The sequence below is a fragment of the Budorcas taxicolor genome, chromosome 3, assembly GCF_023091745.1.
Source record: "Budorcas taxicolor isolate Tak-1 chromosome 3, Takin1.1, whole genome shotgun sequence".
Taxonomy (NCBI): domain Eukaryota; kingdom Metazoa; phylum Chordata; class Mammalia; order Artiodactyla; family Bovidae; genus Budorcas; species Budorcas taxicolor.
Window position 1 is genome coordinate 76,195,039 of NC_068912.1, and position 13,801 is coordinate 76,208,839.

The 13,801-nt window shown below is 38.3% G+C and overlaps 1 non-coding gene across 1 annotated transcript; it reads right to left on the reverse strand.

Moving 5' to 3' along the window:
- Positions 1–13,496: 13,496 nt before the first annotated feature.
- Positions 13,497–13,568, reverse strand: TRNAC-GCA (transfer RNA cysteine (anticodon GCA)). Its single transcript has one exon. It is a non-coding gene; the product is annotated as a tRNA-Cys (tRNA).
- Positions 13,569–13,801: the final 233 nt, after the last annotated feature.

Below are 13,801 nucleotides of genomic sequence, written 5' to 3' on the forward strand. Positions count from 1 at the left end.
CCAAACCACTGCTGATTAATGAGAAAAATTTCTGATCAATGAGACAAAGTCTCTCATTTATTTAGCCTCACTTGCATAATGCTCTGCCGGCTCCACACCTTAAAGGTACTGTGACAAACAGGAACACAGACCCTGGCTTCAGGAGGATTTACCCCCACCCCTCCCCCATCTCTGCCGTGCTGTTAGAACTCCAATGCAAGCTGAAGCAGAACAAATCTCCCTTCCCTGAGAAACATTTCTGATATCCCACAAAAGTGTACTAGACCATCTTTTACTTCTGGTGAATATAGTTCAAGCATTTCAACAAAATATTCCCTTGAAAGAAAGAACCATTTTGTTTGCAACTGAAACTTCTAAATCTGCAGGACTCTCTCAGCTCAGTCTTTATTGACTTACATAAACTGTCTTTGAATTTGGTGATCACTGTCTGGGCTTACACATACTGTGCAGCACAATGCTCCTTTTCTAGTTTCTTAGTAGGAAAAACACTTGTTCAGTTTTTTTCCACTGTCCCAGTCTAGTTCCACAAGCTGACCGACATATAAAAACATTTGCTGAAAACCTTGTAAGTGCCTCCTACTCAAGGGTTTCAGGAGATAGTTTCATGGGCTCTCTCTATGCTTCCCTGGTGGCTTAGATGGTAAAGTCTCTGCCTGCAATGCAGGAGACCTGGGTTCAATTCCTGGGTCAGGAAGATCCCCTGGAGAAGGAAATGGCAATCCACTCCAGCACTCTTGCCTGGAAAATCCCATGGACGGAGGAGCCTGATAGGCTACAGTCCATGGGATCGCAAAGAGTCGGACACGACTGAGCGACTTCACTTCTTTAAGGTATATTAATATTTTAAGAGTTTATTTGAGCACTGGAGTGGTTAGGAGCACTCCACCAACCAGGAGCTAGTGACAAAAGAAGACATAGAAGCTAAGTGAGGAAAGTAATTGGGTAATATTTCTTTATTTGGTAAAATCTAGTTGGCTGTTTGGGATTGGTTGTCCTTAGGTTTTAGTTTCTTAACCTTGAGGCATTTGCAGGCAGAGGCTTTGGCTTACTTACTAGGCTGTTAAGATAAAAGAACCACCTTAGTCTGATGGCCTCCTTGCTTAATTAATTTAACACTTCTGTTACAAAGACAAGACCCCAAATTTTGTAAGTGGACAATTAATAAGTACCGAAGCATGTTTTCAAATTTAGGTTATTAGTTCATTTGACCAATGAGAAATTTGTGCGTTTCTCAAGGTCAAATCTGTTTTAAGCATAGAGATTTCTAATCAAAGCCTCAAATTCACTAAAACAAAGAAATGAAACCTTTATATTTTCAGGCTATTGACTTCTTTGATTTTCATCAGAATATTATATCTCAAAAACTAGATGTGAGAGTTGGAGTCAGATAAAACGCACACCAACAGCATGTTTATCCTGTATTCTCCCAGGCATTATTTGGAGGCTCAATGGTATTTCCAAAGCAATCAAGAACAATTCAGTGATTTTTGTTTTGGCTGACTGACTGGCTGTATTCACTGAGTCGTGTCTGACTCTTTGCGACCCCGTGGACTGTAGCCCACCAGGCTCCTCCGTCCATGGGATTCTCCAGGCAAGAATACTGGAGTGGATTGCCATTTCCTTCTCCAGGGGATCTTCCCGACCCAGGGATCGAACCCAGGTCTCCTGCTACTACTCTACCAATCACATTAAAATGATGGACACATTCTTATTTCCCAAGGGCAGTTTTTTTGTTTGTTTTTCCTAAAGAACTTTCAGAACTAAAGATGAGATGAAGAGGCCATAAAGAGGGAGAAAGTCTGACTATTTGGTTTGGAGCCGGATAGAATCTCCAGGATTCAGGATTTGGTCTTTAACTTTAGACAATTTTATTTAATTTTTTTCTTTTTTCTTGCCTATTCAGAGTTGATCAGGGCCTCAGGATTGATCTATTAGACTTTTCACAACATGCCAATAGGTAAGTTAATTTCCTAAATACTAATTTTCAAAAGGGAATATAATTTTGATGACTAGAGTATTAATGTCTAAAAATTTAAGGCACCAACTTGCTGTGTCAGTGTGCATAAGAAATTAAATCTCTGGTCAAACTCTGTGGTATCAGCATGTGTGGTACAATGAGAACAAAATAAAACAGAGGTAATGGATATGACATTGGGGTTAGAAGTCAGAGGTTTAAATTCCAGCTCTAGCAGTTGCTAGCTGTGAAACTAATTACTTTGTGCCTCAGTTTTTTATTTGCAAAATGGGTGTAGCAATTGTACCTAATTCACATGCTGTGAGGAACAAATGAATACAGAACACAGCTCTAAGTAAGCACTGAGTACATGAAATCAGAGTAAGAAGGTTTGAATAGTGTAAAAAGCATATTTCATCTAGACCCCCAAAGTCTGATGAATTCTCTGTGATGTTGCAGAATTGACCACTCTCGTGCCAGATAACTGTAGTTTATCAGACAGCATATTCATCTCATTTGGGTAGCTTTAGCCGTTTTCCCAAATTCTTTCCCTTTCTCACCACACCCACTAGCAAACTTTTCATCTCTCTAGGCCTCATCTCTTCTATCAGACTTCCTCCTACTCTTGTCTTCGTGACTGCTTTGAGACGTCACCAAACTGGGCCCTCTGCCTTCATGGCTCAGATGGTAAAGAATCTGCCTGCGATGCAGGAGACAGGATTCAATCCCTGGGTTGGGAAGATCCCCTGAATAAGGGAATGGCAGCCCACTTCAGTATTCTTGCTTGGAGAATTCCATGGACAGAGGAACCTGGTGGGTTACAGTTTACAGAGTCACAAAGAGTCAGACATGACTGAGTGACGAACACATATACAATTTCTCTCCACTGTGTATTTTCAAAGCATCACTTAGAGTGAAATGTTTCTAGAGATGGATAGTCTTATTAATGGATGATCTGTACTAGGTTCAATTAGACCTATCTTTAAACAATCACCCAGAAATTAGTCTCAGAGCACATAGGTGTGTAAAACCTTCTATGTGCTTACTAGAACTAGAATGCTAATTTCACGTGGTCATTGAGTATTAGTTTTGATTGAAATGTTTTGTAAGTGTAAAATGGACACCAGATTGCAAAGACTTTAATATGAGAAAAAAATTTAAAGTCTTTTATGAATAAATTTTTATAAAGATTACATGTTAAAATGATAGTATTATTGAAATACTGGGTTAAAATATACATTAAAAAATTAAGTTCACATATTTCTTTTTTAATATGGCTATTAGAAAAATTATACTACATATGTGGCTGGCATTATATTTGTATTGGACAGCACTGTTATTACAAAAGGAATGAGCTTCCACAATGAAACTTATTTTCGTTTAATAGAACTTTTCTATATCAAATATTTAATGCATACACTGGAGCCCAGCAATTTCACCTTTAGGGATTATCCTGATATAATCAGAGGTATGTACAATGATGTTCATCACAACAACATTTTGCAAACTAAAATATCCATCTACAGGGAATTAGTTGAGTAAATTAGGATTCATCTGCTCTGAAGCATGCCTTCTAACACTTTAAAGTAATCATAACAACTTCTATTTTTGGGAGTGGGCAATTGTTGATTTCAACTTCTAAGTCTTTATTTCTCTCTCTCTAAAAAACAAAACCAAACATAATTTTCTCTGGAAAATCACCCTTGTACACATTCTTGGTCTTTAGTACTGGAGTTAGGTCTATTCTTTATATGTAGAAACCATGTAGTCCAAGCTGGATTAATTTGTGTTTCACTCTCTTAGACTTAATATTTGATTTGGGACTGGTCATTGTACTTTCAAAGAGTTGCACTTGAAGGTGAGCACCGTACATAAGCCTGTTGATATTTGCCACCAAGTTGTCCCCTTTTCCAGAAACAAAACAATGAAGCCCGTGCCCTCAGGAAGCTGTAGGAACAGAAAATTTTTCCTTTCTTCCCATCTAGTTTCTTCAGTCAGCCTAATAAAACAGATTAACATAAGAAAACCATTTTAATTTCACAGACACAGGAATCCCATAAAAACATGAGACTCTAAGAAGTGACCAAAGCAGGAAGCTTTAAGATCTTTTAGACAAAGAAACAATTAATGTGTGGAGAACTGAAATTAAATAAAGAGGTTTGGGTTTGGGATAGTAAAGTAGTGAAGTAACACGATTTGTTTATATGACCATCCTACTCCTAAATTTCCTATCTCTGGTAATAAGTGTACCTCTTTACCTTCTGGTACAGGAAAAGTGCCTATCACAAAGAAGATTTATTTCCTGCGATTTACTTATCTCCTGTCAAAAGAGAATCAGAATGTTCTTCTTGCACCAACTGTTTCTCAAGTGAATTTAATTCAAAATAATCAATATGCTAAAATGACATCTTTTGAGGTGACATATTCTCCCCTTCAGTATCAACAGACTGAGGTGACTTCAGAGTGTTTTAGAGCAAATAAATAGAATAATGGAACCAATAGTGGGGGAGGGGTATGCATTATCTATGGTGGTCAAAGTAGGTCTTTCTAAGAAGATGACATTCAATTGAGATTGAATGGAAAGGAAGCAGGTACATGAAGACTAGGAAGGATAGGGGCCATCATCATCCATAAAGTTTCTAAGGCAGGAAATACCCAGATATGTCTGGGTATCAAAGAAGTCTACTGGGGACAGGAAACAGGAAGAATATGAAAAGCAGAATTCATAAAGATAGATTACATCCAGATCATGATCATTACATCCAGACCAGGACAACGTTCTATTTGTAGTGCAAAGGTTTTAAGCAAAGGGGTAATGTCCACAAAATATAAATAAAGGTAGTCTGTCTTTCCCTCTTATGTTAACTTTTTCTTAGTTAAGTATCTTAAAACTTCATTATAAGAGAAAAAAGGTATATTCACAAATATCACTCAGAATAAATGTATTTATAAAATCTCTAGCATGTTATAATTCCCATCATTAACTTTTAAAACATAATGATTATGCTCAATGGTTGCTAAGTGCAGTATTGCATAAGGCAGATATACATCATTCTTCATGTTTTGCTCTCATTCAACCTGAACAGAGTTCTGGAGACAGAGACCATAGAAACAAGAGGAGTTAGAAATATCCTCAAAACGTGAGTGAATGTTCGAGAGAAGAAACCACCTAGACAACCATGCAAATCAGTAGAGTCCCAGAGGGTATGTTGTTGAAAGAAATCAAGCCAGGTCTAAAAGAAAATGGCCAATGAGATAAATCTTTAAATGCCACTTCACATTTGGTATTGATTTATTTGCTCCTGGATTTTAACTAATATGCCATTCCTAAGGACACATCTGTAGGAGATCAAGAAAATATTTCTCTTTTTCTTTCAAGCAGATGTGTGAATGTCATTTACCTTTTCTAAGAGCTAAAAATACTTAGTCTACTAAACCAATCCACTTGGGTTTAAGTAACATATTGAAATTAAAATGAGCTTATCCTTGGGCCAGCTTTGTGAAAAATTGTGCATTGCTTTTGAGTAATTTAGTATCAGGTTTTTAACTGAACACTTTCTGTTATCTTAGAAGATGATCTTTTTTTTTTTTTAATTTTAAAATCTTTAATTCTTACATGTGTTCCCAAACATGAACCCCCCTCCCACCTCCCTCCCCATAACATCTCTGTGGGTCATCCCCATGCACCAGCCCCAAGCATGCTGTATCCTGCGTCAGACATAGACTGGCGATTCAATTCTTACATGATAGTATACATGATAGAATGCCATTCTCCCAAATCATCCCACCCTCTCCCTCTCCCTCTGAGTCCAAAAGTCCGTTATACACAGCTGTGTCTTTTTTCCTGTCTTGCATACAGGGTCGTCATTGCCATCTTTCTAAATTCCATATATATGAGTTAGTATACTGTATTGGTGTTTTTCTTTCTGGCTTACTTCACTCTGTATAATCGGCTCCAGTTTCATCCATCTCATCAGAACTGAATCAAATGAATTCTTTTTAACGGCTGAGTAATACTCCATTGTGTATATGTACCACAGCTTCCTTATCCATTCATCTGCTGATGGACATCTAGGTTGTTTCCATGTCCTGGCTATTATAAACAGTGCTGTGATGAACATTGGGGTACATGTGTCTCTTTCAATTCTGGTTTCCTCAGTGTGTATGCCCAGCAGTGGGATTGCTGGGTCATAAGGTAGTTCTATTTGCAATTTTTTAAGGAATCTCCACACTGTTCTCCATAGTGGCTGTACTAGTTTGCATTCCCACCAACAGTGTAGGAGAGTTCCCTTTTCTCCACACCCTCTCCAGCATTTATTGCTTTCAGGTTTTTGGATCGCAGTCATTCTGACTGGTGTGAAGTGGTACCTCATTGTGGTTTTGATTTGCATTTCTCTAATAATGAGTGATGTTGAGCATCTTTTCATGTGTTTGTTAGCCATCTGTATGTCTTCTTTGGAGAAATGTCTATTTAGTTCTTTGGATCTTTTAAAAAACTTTCTTCAGTAGCATTGTCCCTATCACTCACCCCCAGACTATTCCCCACCCCAGGCAAAGCTTACTTGTTTTTCAATCATCTTCAAGTGAAAATGTTTAAGTGGAAGTGCTAAACATACCTATGATTATATATATATTTAGTGGAATTTAAGTTTTTCACTTAAACATATACTGAGTACCTATTTTATCCCATGCAAAGTGTTAATTAGAAGAAATAATGATAAACACAAGCTTCTAACCAAGGATCTTAGATGATCATGAGTACTATGGGATAAGAGATACAATGGGTATACAGATGATGAATTACAGATGCAGACAGAGGATATATGGGGAAAGTGTATGTGGTGGTTCTTCCCAGAAAAGATGACGCCTGACTAATTCTTGAAAGACAGGTGGTAAGAGCAGAGGAGGAAGGATCAGAGGGCATTCCAGGGAGAGGTAAGATAAAACATGAAACGTGCAAGACTATATCACTAATCTGATTGTGTAACTTCAGACATGAAGCAATAAAAGGAATGAGAAGGAAACAAATGTGGGTGTTTCTCAGCCTCTGAAACCATGTGAATAAAGTAAATAAGCTGACTCTGAAAATATTAGACATAAATAAAAACAAATAAAATCAAAAGTTAAGGAGGTTAATAAACTATCCAATAAAATGAAACGATATCCACTCTATTTCTAATATATTCCAACATTTATTCTTAGATTCTTACTTTTCAGTTTAATCTTCCAGTTAAAAGTATATTATTATCTGTTTTATTACAGTAATATTTTGAAACAGCTTTACATTAATACAAGTACATATCCACAAAATAACAAGAAAAGTTAAACAATGTGGGGGAATAATTCTTGAGAAATATTTATGCAATAAATGCAGTAAATGCATGCTGTATAGGTTTGTGGTGGCCCTGGGTAGGGTTGCTGGGAGAAATATCAATAACCTCAGATATGCAGATTACACGACCCTTATGGTAGAAAGTGAAGAAGAACTAAAGGGCCTCTTGATGAAACTGAAAGAGGAGAGTGAAAAAGTTGGCTTAAAGCTCAACATTCAGAAAATTAAGATCATGGCATCCGGTCCTATCACTTCATGGGAAATAGATGGGGAAACAGTGGAAACAGTGGCTGACTTTATTTTTCTGGACTCCAAACTCACTGCAGATGGTGATTGCAGCCATGAAATTAAAAGACGCTTACTCCTTGGAAGGAAACTTAACAATCAACTTAGACAGCATATTAAACACCAGAGACATCACTTTGTCAACAAAGGTCCGTCTAGTCAAGGCTATGGTTTTTCCAGTGGTCATGTATGGATGTGAGAGTTGGACTATTAAGAAATCTGAGTGCCAAAGAATTGATGCTTTTGAACTGTGGTGTTGGAGAAGACTCTCGAGAGTCCCTTGGATTGCAAGGAGATCCAACCAGTCAGTCCATCCTAAAGCAGATCAGTCCTGCTTGTTCATTGGAAGGACTGATGTTGAAGCTGAAACTCCAATACTTTGGCCATCTGATGCAAAGAGCTGACTCATTTGAGAAGACCCTGATGCTGGGAAAGATTGAGGGTAGGAGGAGAAGCGGGGGACAGAGAATGAGATGGTTGGATGGCATCACAGACTCAATGGACATGGGTTTCGGTGGACTCCGGAAGTTGGTGATGGACAGGGAGGCCTGATGTGCTGTGGTTCATGGGGTCACAAACAGTCGGACACAGCTGAGCGACTGAACTGAACTGGATAGTGTTGCTCAGGTATGTCTTTAAGAGAATCTTCTGTGAAAAGCATAGTTGACAGATGTTACTGTTTAGTTGCTCAGTCATGTTCGACTCTTTGCAGCCCCATGGACTGTAGCCCACCAAGCTCCTCTGTCCATGGCATTTTCCAGTCCAGAATAATGGAATGTGTTGCTACTCTGTTCTCCAGCAGATCTTCCCAACCCACATCTCCTGCATTGGCAGACAGAATTGCACCCACATCTCCTGCATTGGCAGGTGGATTCTTTACTGCTGAACCACCTATATTATTCCATGCAGGGAAGTTCCAGTTGACAGACAGCTTCTAGCTACCACATCTTTGGATGCACTACACCTTTCCCTCCAAGCCCACACTCGCCCTCAGTTGCTCAAAGTTAATGAATGAATTTGGAGGGGCACCATTTCTGTAAATATGACTTTCTTCTGATAAGTAGTCTTTATTCTGTGCTTCCTCTTGCCTAAGCTGAGACTTTCTCAGAACTTCATTGTAGCCTGAGATCCTTATTAGTCCAGCCTTTCTTCCCTGCCTCCTCTCTCATGGCTCAGATCAGCATCAAGGTCCAAAGAACCTCCCTGCCTGCTCCTTTCCCTTCTCTTTATCTTTACAGTATTGCTCCTAATAAATCTCTTGCGAGGTTAATTCTATTTTACCTTCTGCTTTTTGGAGGACCCTAAAATCACTGCAGACGGTGATTGCAGTCATGAAATTAAAAGACATTTACTCCTTGGAAGAAAAGTTATGACCAACCTAGATAGCATATTGAAAAGCAAAGACATTACTTTGCCAACAAAGGTCCATCTAGTCAAGGCTATGGTTTTTCCTGTGGTCATGTATGGATGTGAGACTTGGACTGAAGAAAGCTGAGCACCAAAGAATTGATGCTTTTGTACTGTGGTACTGGAGAAGACTCTTGAGATTCCCTTGGACTGCAAGGAGATCCAACCAGTCCATTCTGAAGGAGATCAGCCCTGGGATTTCTTTGGAGGGAATGATGCTGAAGCTGAAACTCCAGTACTTTGGCCACCTCATGCGAAGAGTTCACTCATTGGAAAAGACTCTGATGCTGGGAAGGATTGGGGGCAGGAGGAGAAGGGGACGACAGAGAATGAGATGGCTGGATGGCATCACCGACTCAATGGACGTGAGTCTGAGTGAACTCCGGGAGTTGGTGATGGACAGGGAGGCCTGGTGTGCTGTGATTCATGGGGTCGCAGAGTCGGACACAACTGAGCGACTGAACTGAACTGAACTGTAGTATTTTTGATTCATGATATATTCAACTTATGATATATTTTTTGGGATTTAACCCTACTGTTAATTTGAGGAAGATCTGTACTTCATTAAGTACATTCTTAAGTGAAATTGGCATTTTTAAAGATTATAAGTGTAATGGTGAAAAGCTACTAGGATAGCTGATTGCCACAGCTATAAGAGCAAGTGTAGCTCTCAAAATCTCTCTTAAGCTAGTAATTGCCTAATAGATCATTATTTTGAAATTCTATAACTTGCTTTTTTCATTTTTGCAAAATATTATACTTCATCCTATAATTTCAAAATAATGATTTCTAAGTGATAATAAAGTTAATAAGATTACTAAAGGTGATAACTGGTGATAACAAGGTAATATCACTGAGAACAAACTGAGTTAATTCCTGAAAAAGTATATTTATACCCTAAGTCTACTACCTTAGAAAATCCAAAATACATAAGTATACATCTTATTAGCTATCAAAAAGAGGGTGTTATCAAACTTCAAGTAGCTTCTGAAAGATCCCACTGCATATTCATAAAGAGAATAAGAGTGAAAAAGGTGAATAACATTTTAACTTTATTATGAAAACAGTTTTAATTGCACTTAAATCCTTACTTAAAGGGTCTCAGGCACTTCCAGAAACCCTGTACCAAACTTTAAGAATCTCTGGCTAATATCCTTTCTGGAAAGAATATGTAAGTTATAAAAAACAGTATTATGATATACTAAAATAGATTTTCTGGCCCTAGTTTTTCCCTTTTTCCATGGTTAAAAATCCAGGGCTCTTCAAATCCATGCTGAAACTTAAAGATCCTTTTTGGTCCACCAAAAAGAACTCTGCATTCCAACCTTCATTCAATGCAAAAGCCAGCTGAGGTGAAATCCCCAGAGGCCAACAGAGACCAGGAGTAAAGCTCCACACAGCCTTCAACCACAGTAGTCTTCAAACAGCTTGATCAGGCCACTTCCTAGAGTCCCTTCATCTATCATTTATGCCTCCCGCTGTTCTTTTTTTGAGATTTTGTTTTTGTGTAATATGGCTGGGCGTTCTGCCCTCAATTTTCTTGTCACACAGTGAAGGAAGTGTTCTATCTGATAGGAAGCCACATGTCAGCACCTGTTCTCTGGGTTGATTTGTTCATTATTTCCATTTCTCTTTTCTGATACTGCAGGGTCTTTTTCTGTCAACAGCAACAACAACACATCTATACTCCCTGGGCCTCCATCTTTTCTATGGATGTCAAAATCCAGGGTCTGATGAGTGCCCTTGAGGCTCAGCCTATCACTTAAGGAGGGTTTCTGTTTAGATGTTCAATTTTTTGTTTAACTGAATTTACAGTTAAGCCTTGTTGAAATATAAAGTTTGACTTTATGTGGGTGGATAAATCTAATTGAAAAAGGAAGGTAACTTTTTACCACACTAGGAGACAATTACGCTTTTACTATGCAAAAGAATATATTGCTTTAGGTTTAAACATTCAAACATCAGTGTAACCTAGTGCAATCCAGTTCATTGTAGCAACCATATATTGAGATCCCACTGGGGACAGGCACCATGTGTAAATGGACTGGGATTCTTGGGAAATAAGGAAATGATTAAAGTTGAAGACACAGGTAACACAGAAAAATTGATGCTCTTAACCTAGCTAGATAGGTAATTTTTGTTTTTTGTGGCACACGAGTAAGCATAATCCATCTAAGTATTTTTAAACAGTTCATGAGAGCCTATTCTATGTTAGGCAGATAATTGTTTATAGTTAGGCAAATGGATTTAAACTCAAACAGCCTGATTAAGTAGCTTTAAGCTTCAGGCTTCAGTAGACATATAAGATTTTAACTTGGTCACTGTAACATTAATGAGTTGTTCAGATAAGTGTTGCTTTCATATAGAGAAGGACACAGGTGCAGATCTTAGCCCATGACAGCTGTAGGGACTTTAGTGTACTGACCAATAAGAGTGGTACTTAAACTATATGGTACTGCTTAGCTTGGTATAGGCAAAGTCAGAGTAAGAATGAAATCACAAAATGAGGATAAAGAAACATATGAGGAAATATCAGACAAGCCAAATTTGAGGAGCATTCTATTCTTCAAAAATGTCATAAGTGCTGAGCATATTGCCAGATTAAAGGACATTAGAGATATGATAACAGTATAGCGCTTGATCTTGGAATGCATTGTGCACTGATAAAAATATTTATTTAAAGGGTAATACTGGTATAATTACAAAAATTTGATTCTGAACTATATATCGGACATCCGTATCAGGTACTAAATTTCCTGAATTTGGTGATTTCATTGCAGTTCTATAAGAAGGAGATACATTATCCATCCTAAAGATTTTATGACTTTTTTTGAAAGGTCATGATTTTTATATTTTTTTCAAATGATTCCTCAAATAATGATATATGTTATAGATGTATATAGAGGTGTGTGTGGGTTACAGGTATGCATAGATGTGGGGGGGGGGATTGGGGGGCAGAGAGAGAAATAAAGGAAAAAACAAATGTGGAAAAATATTAACAGTGAGTGAAGCTAGATAAAGGATATCTGTGTGTACATGTTCTTTATAATATTCTTGTAATTTTTTTTTTTTAGGTTTGGGATTTTAAAAACTAAAAAAAAAAAAAAAGAGAGAGAGAGAAACATAGTACTCCTTCTTATCTCCTCACCACTCTACCCCATAAAGTCTTACTTTTCAGGGAGAATTATGAAAAAAATAATGGAGTCATTTACTTTGAATCTCAAAACAGATCATCTGGCCATAAGACCTGGGCCTAAAACTCTAAAAGCAGCTGGGACCTCCCTGGTGTAAACCCTTTTGAGTTTCTAACTTTAAATCTTTAAGACCACGCCTTGGTAGGTAGAGCTACAATTTTATCAAATTCAAGAATCTCTCAGCAGCCCATAATGACAACGTGGCTGTAATGAGTTTTGCTCATTATGCAAATTGTGAACTTAATTTCAAACAACCAAAGCGGCACCTTTCCAAAAGAGTGAAAGATTTTTTGTTCATAAATGGAAAGTGAATGAGGTTCCTAATGTGATACTTTATTTAGTTAATATGGAAAAACAAATTGGAGAATTTATGTCAAATCCAAAGGGCCAAATAGTGTTTAAGAGAACTTTGCTTCTAAGAATCACATTTGCCTAGAAAATAAGAGCATAACTGGCATGTTTAAAAATATTCTTCAGACTTTAAATTAGAATGAAAGCAAAGTAAATGAGTAAATAAAGGAGAAAAAAAATGAAGACTAATAAACTGGAAGAAGAATTACATTTCTTGAAGAGAAAGTATAAAGATCTTGGATAACAGATTATTCATAGATGAAAATGAAGATGAGATCTTAAAGATCAAGGGAAACTAATAAATGAAGAGGAAAATGTCAGTCACCCAGATCTGGCATCATCAACTCAATGGACATGAGTTTGATCAAACTCCAGGAGATAGTGAAGGACAGAAAAGCCTGGTGGTCTGTAGTCCATGGAGTCGCAGAGTCAGACAGGACTGAGCCACTGAACAACAACAAAGAAAAAAGGGAGATGTTTTCATTAACAGGAAAGAGAAAAAGGGCCCAGTGAAGTGAAAGTCACTCATTCCTGTCCAACTCTTTGCGACACCATGGAATTCATACAGTCCATGGAATTCTCCAGGCCAGAATACTGAAGTGGGTAGCCTTTCTCTTCCAGGGGATCTTCCCAACCCCGGGGTTGAACCCAGGTCTCCCACATTGCAGGTGGATTCTTTACCGCTGAGCCACAGGGGAAGCCCACAAATGCTGGAGTTGGTAGCCTATCTCTTTTCCAGTGGATCTTCCCAACCCAGGAGTCAAACTGGGGTCTCCTGCATTGCAGGCAGATTCTTTACCAACTGAGCTATCAGGAAAGTCCTAATAGGGCCCAGAGAAAAAGAAAGAGAAGTCGCTCAGTTGTGTCTGACTCTTTGCAACCCGATGGACTGTAGCCTACCAGGCTCCTCTGTCCATGGAATTGTCTAGGCAAGAGTACTGGAGTGGGTTGCCATTTCTTTCTCCAGGGGATTTTCCCTACCCAGGGATCGAACCCAGGTCTCCTGCATTGCAGGCAGACGCTTTACCATCTGAGCCACCAGGGAAGACCAGGAGCAATAGGGACCAGAGTAACCAACAAAAGAAAAATGGCAAGTTCATAGCTAGCAGACAGGCTTCCCAGAAAGAATCAGGTTCCAAGAAGCTGATAAGAAATACTCATTGAAGGCAGCAGTTGGAGATTTCACAGTAATTGAATAAAAATATTACCCCTCCCCTCAACAGCTAAGCTGCAAAATTACAAATTATATAGATTTGAGATGAAAAGACCAAAAAGTAT